This window comes from Impatiens glandulifera, unplaced genomic scaffold (genome assembly GCF_907164915.1).
Source record: "Impatiens glandulifera unplaced genomic scaffold, dImpGla2.1, whole genome shotgun sequence".
Taxonomy (NCBI): Eukaryota; Viridiplantae; Streptophyta; class Magnoliopsida; order Ericales; family Balsaminaceae; genus Impatiens; species Impatiens glandulifera.
The window spans coordinates 53,388-59,387 of NW_025919311.1; positions in this window are offsets into that span (position 1 = coordinate 53,388).

Here is a 6,000-nt window from a genome sequence, read left to right on the forward strand (position 1 = left end):
AATTAGTTAAGTATAAAATATTTAAATATATATAAATAATAATAATATATATCTATTATTTTTTAAAATTAAACTATTACGATTTCAAGTAACTCTAGATTTTACGAGTTTACAACTGGACAACGATTTTACGTAAACTCTCGATTTTGATAGCCTTAAACTCATTGAATGTTCAAAAGAACCATAAAATTGATTTTCTTAACCATGTATTGTGAGAATTTATAAACATTACCGTGGTAAGTAGGTAGGAACTACAAATTTAATTAAATTTCTTTTATAACTTGTGAAAGGATTTTTGTTGTCCATCATTTTGCAGTTTTTTAAACAAATTGTTGAACATATCTTCTATTGCACTTTGTTTTTTAAAATTCAACTACGTACAACACCCCAAAGTAGGATTCCAAGCCATTTTTTATTCTCAAAATCAACTAAGTTAGTAAGTTCATCAAATGTATGATTTTGAACAGAAGAAAGTTTCAAATTTAGTTTTAAAAAACAAATAGCATTCATTGTTATCTATATAACTTGATCCAATAGCTAGATCTCCAATAACCATTAATTTATGGATTGAAAGAACAAAAAGTCTATCAAAGATATTTCTCACAGCATTCTCAACCTTTCTATTTATTTATTAAGTATGTTTTTTAATTTAAAATATTTATGAATTTCCCAAGGCAAAATTTTACACAGTTCATAAATAGAAACATCGTCAATATAGTGTTTAAATTTCTGAATCCAAATACTCAAATGGAAGATCCCCATATCCTTAATAGAAAGAAAAAAAAACATCGATCCTCAAAATGACAGATCAATTCAAATATAAGCAACTTGAAAAAAAAAACTGCAAGAAAACGCACAAGCTGTTAGAAACACCATCTCTACTGCATGCGTTATCGATTATTATTTAAATGTGAAGTAATTGTGTCCTTTAATTTAATGTGCAATGACTAAACTTGGATAGGACAAATTAACAGATATAATTTAATCCGATTATGTTAGGAGTCGTAGTATTTTGCTAGAAACCAACTACGATTAATGGGGTTAAACCTATAATTATTATAATCGGGTCCTATGAGGTCACACACTTAGAGTTGACCGACTAGATAAACGAGAAAGATGGTTAATTATTAATACATATTAGATATTATTAATAATAAGAAATATTATTTATTTGTGAAATAAAATAATATATAATTAATACATATTAGATATTAGTAATAATAAGAAATATTATTTATTTGTGAAATAAAATAATATATAATTAATGGTTAATTATGGAGTTAAGATTGTGAAATAAAATAATATATAATTAATGGTTAATTATAGAGTTAAGATTGTGAAATAAAATAATATATAATTAATACATATTAGATATTATTAATAATAAGAAATATTATTTATTTTTGAAATAAAATAATATATAATTAATGGTTAATTATGGAATTTTATTTTAATACAAAAGGATTCACTTGTTTTCAAGAAAACGAAAGTGAATAGAGAGAGAATTGATCCTCTTTTAAAACGGCTTTTGCTATATTACGGTGAGAACTCCAAGAGGAAGAAATCATCTTTTAATCTAGCAATTGGATTGCTTCCCCTTTGTCTTTTTCGTCCTAGCAGTCGAAAGTAAAGAGATCTAGTCGGACTCGTGTGGACCAAGTAGAGGAGCAACACGTGGGGCTCTCGATTATTCATTACTACCAGATCTGATCTGGTTCACGCATCAAAGGTATATTTCTATAAACTATATATCATGATTCTATCAATTATGCATGATAATATTATTAGATGTTCAGATTAGATCTATAAATTATTCCGCTGCGAACATCTAATTAACCAACAGTGCTATCAGAGCGCAAGGTTGCATATATTGAAAGAATCGATAAATTAACTGTTAATTTTGATACGGATCTATATCGATGATATAAATTTACATAGATTAAGATGTAAAACTATATTTAAGAAAATAAAAGAAATATTTATTTTAATTGAATTATATAAATATTTGGATCAAATAAATATGATATATTTGTTTTCTAAAAGTTAGGAAATTCCACTTATTAAAGATTACTATTTTTCTAGTATGGCCCAGAAATACGATTTGAGCATCGTTATGTTTTCTTATAACACGATATATGTATCGTTATGTATTTTGTAATTTATTTTGATAATTAGATTATTATAAATAACTATGTAATACAAATAAGAACCATGAAGTTCAAGGATGGAGATCCATTAAGGGTGCAAGCATGGAGACCAAAGAAGTTTAGTTCTTTATATATTTTTTTGCATCTTAGGGGCCATACTAGGATCACAATTTTCATTGCATTGTTTTTATTTATAATAATTTTCACTAATAAATAAAAGACAATCAAAACTTAAGTTCCTAAAGAAAATTGGGGCAATGTCTTTCCGTGTCATGACCCATGAAGTTTATGGTTTTGGTTGGATAGGTTTCGCAAAAGCGAGGGTGTCTTTACTCAACCTTAGGCTCCTGAGGATGAATCTATACGGGGATTCATAAACCTTGATACGGTTGTACCCAACAAGAAACCAAAATGCAAAGTTTTGGATCTTGAGGCATGGGGATGAATCCTACATTGGATGTGGATCATCAACCAAGAATTATAAGAAGTTATAATTAGTAATTGTTACTTAACTTGAACACACAAGACCTAAGGCAGTGCAAAAGTACGTTGAAGATTGTCTGTAATGGGATCTTGGAATCATTTTATTCATAAGGGACTATAAAAACTTGAATAAAATGTGCATTCACTTATTTTAAATTGTTCAATTATAAGTATTTTTCAAATTTCAAAACATAAACTGATTTGTATGTCATTTATATTCTGTAGAATATATCGAACGATAATTTGAAATTCTCTCTGCGCTCAATTGTTGAGAAAAACAAGCTCAATGAAACGAACTTCCTTGATTGGGAAAGGAATCTGAGAATTATTCTCAGGTCTGAGGGATGTGATGACGTCCTAACTACCCCTATCCCTACTGTGACTGGAACCTCATCAGATGAGGAGAAGGCAACATCAACTCGGGTGAAAACTGAAGCATTACCTGTTACTTGCCTCATGCTAGCTGCAATGGAGCCTGAATTGTAAAAGAGGTTTTTGCATTCTGATGCTTATACTATCATAACTGAACTAAAAATGTTGTTTCAGGATCAGGCAAGGATAGAGCGATATGAGACTCACAAGGCTATACTTGATAGCAAGCTTGTGAAGGGAAAACCAGTGAGTCCTCATGTGATTAGCCTGACTAGGCTTTTCAAGAGGATGGAAAATCTGGGGACCCCATATGACCAAGAGTTGGCCACTGATATTGTTCTTAGATCCTTACATGATGGTTTTGCACCATTTAGAATGCAATACCATACGAATGGTCTAAAGCATGATTTAAATGAGCTCCATAACATGCTTAAAAATGCTGAAGGCAATATTATTGATGACAAGAAGAAGGAAGTTCTAAATGTCAACAATGGGAAGGGATTTAAGAAGATGGCTAAGAAAAAGAACAATAACCAAGGGAAAGGCAAGCAAGTTGCCAAACCCAAGGGTGGTGAGAAGGCAAAGATGGCTGCTGATCATGATTGTTTTTACTGCAAGGCCAAGGGACACTGGAAAAGAAATTGTCCCAAGTACCTAGAAGACAAGAAGAACGGGACTGTGAGTTCCACTTCAGGTATTTATGTTATTGAGATTATGACAACCGATGTTCTCACATTAAATAATGGTCCTACTTGGGTATTAGATACTGCATGTGGTGCTCACATTATTTCATATATGCAGGGACTTAGAAATAAAAGACAAGTGAAGAAAGGAGAGATAGACCTGCGCATTGGAAATGGAGCAAGTGTTGCTGCACTTACCGTAGGAGATTTAAGTATATCTTTACCTTCTTGTTTAATATTAGAACTGAATAATTGTTATTATGTTCCTTGCATTACTAAGAACCTTGTTTCGGTTGCTGTATTACATTCTGAAGGTTTTGAATTTAGCATTAAAAATGGAAATATTTCTGTTTTTAAGAATGATATTTTCTATGCGACTACTCCAATGAGTAATGGACTCTTTGTATTGGATCTCAAATCAGAATTGTATAACATAAATAACAAAAGACAAAAATTGAATAGTTTGAGTGAGGCCTACCTATGGCATTGTCGATTGGGTCACATTAGTGCGAAACGCATGAAAAAGATCCACAAAGATGGGCTTCTAAAAGACATGGATTTTGAATCCATTGATACATGTGAATCATGTCTGATGGGCAAGATGACAAGGTCACCTTTCAAAGGAACGTTTGAAAGGGCTACTGAACTACTGGGTGTAATACATACTGATGTATGTGGTCCAATGAGCACTGAAGCTAGAGGTGGCTATAGATACTTCATCACATTTACTGATGACATGAGTAGATATGAGTATATTTACCTTATGTCACATAAATCAGAGTCCTTTGAAAAGTTCAAGGAATTTCAAAACGAAGTAGACACTCAAAGTGGCAAGAAAATAAAAGCACTTCGATCTGATCGTGGTGGTGAGTACTTGAGCCACGAATTTGATCATCATTTGAAAACTGTGGGATAGTCACACAGTTGTCTACCCCAGGAACACCTCAGCTAAATGGTGTGTCTGAAAGGAGAAACAAGACTTTGTTAGACATGGTCCGATCAATGATGAGTTTTGTTAATCTTCCGGTATCCTTCTGGGGATATGCCCTCACTACCGCTGTACTTACACTAAATAGGACTCCGTCAAGAACTGTAAACAAAACTCCATATGAGATATGGACTGGAAAGGTTCCAAAGTTGTCTTTTCTGAAAATATGGGGATGTGAAGCTTATGTAAAGCGTTTACAAACAGAGAAGCTTGCCCTAAAATCAGATAAATGCTTTTTTATAGGGTATCCAAAAGGAAGTTTTGGATATTACTTCTACAATCCAACTCAGCAAAAGGTGTTTGTTGCAATAGATTGTGTCTTTTTGGAAAGAGAGTTCCTTTCCAACAAGTCAAGTGGGAGAAATATTCATCTTGAAACAGTTCAAGATGATGAAAAGCAACAAACTCAACAACAAAATGACATGGATGATGTCGATGCAGAGATGATTACTTTTGAAGGCTCAGGGCCTCAGAACATCCAAGAACCAGAACAAGAGGATCTACAAACAGTTGTAGATCATGTTCCGGATTTAGTTGTTGAACAAGTTAAACTCACTCGTAGATCGAAAAGGCCAAGGGTACAACCAAGACGTTATGATGATTTCATCTTAAATGTAAGCCTTGATGTTCTTATGCTAGAACATAGTGAGCCTTCGACCTATAAGCAAGCAGTGACGGGTCCAGACTCCAATAAATGGCTTGATGCCATGAGGTCTGAAATGGATTCAATGTTTGAAAATCAAGTATGGGACTTGATAGATTTGCCAGATGGGGTAAAACCCATAGAAAGCAAATGGATTTTCAAACTAAAAAATGACAAGGATGGAAATGCATATGTTTACAAGGAAAGACTAGTTGCCAAAGGTTTTAGACAAATTCATTGTATAGACTATGACGAGACATTTTCACCAGTTGTCATGATTAGATCCATTGGGATAATCCTAGCTATTGCTGCATATTATGACTATGAGATATGGCAAATGGATGTCAAAACCGCTTTTCTAAATGGTTTTTTGGAAGAGGATGTGTACATGACACAACCTGAAGGTTTTGAAGATCCAAATCATGCTGGGAAGGTATGCAAGCTTAAGAAGTCCATTTATGGACTTAAGCAAGCATCCAGGAGTTGGAACTTTCGATTTGATGAAAAGATCAAAGAGTTTGAATTCATTAGATGCAAAGAGGATCCTTGTGTTTACAAGAAGTTTAGTGGGAGTAAGGCAGCCTTCTTAGTCTTGTATGTGGATGACATACTACTTATTGGGAATGACATTCCGATGCTAGAGTCCGTAAAAGAATGGTTGAAGAAATGTTTCTCAATGAAAGA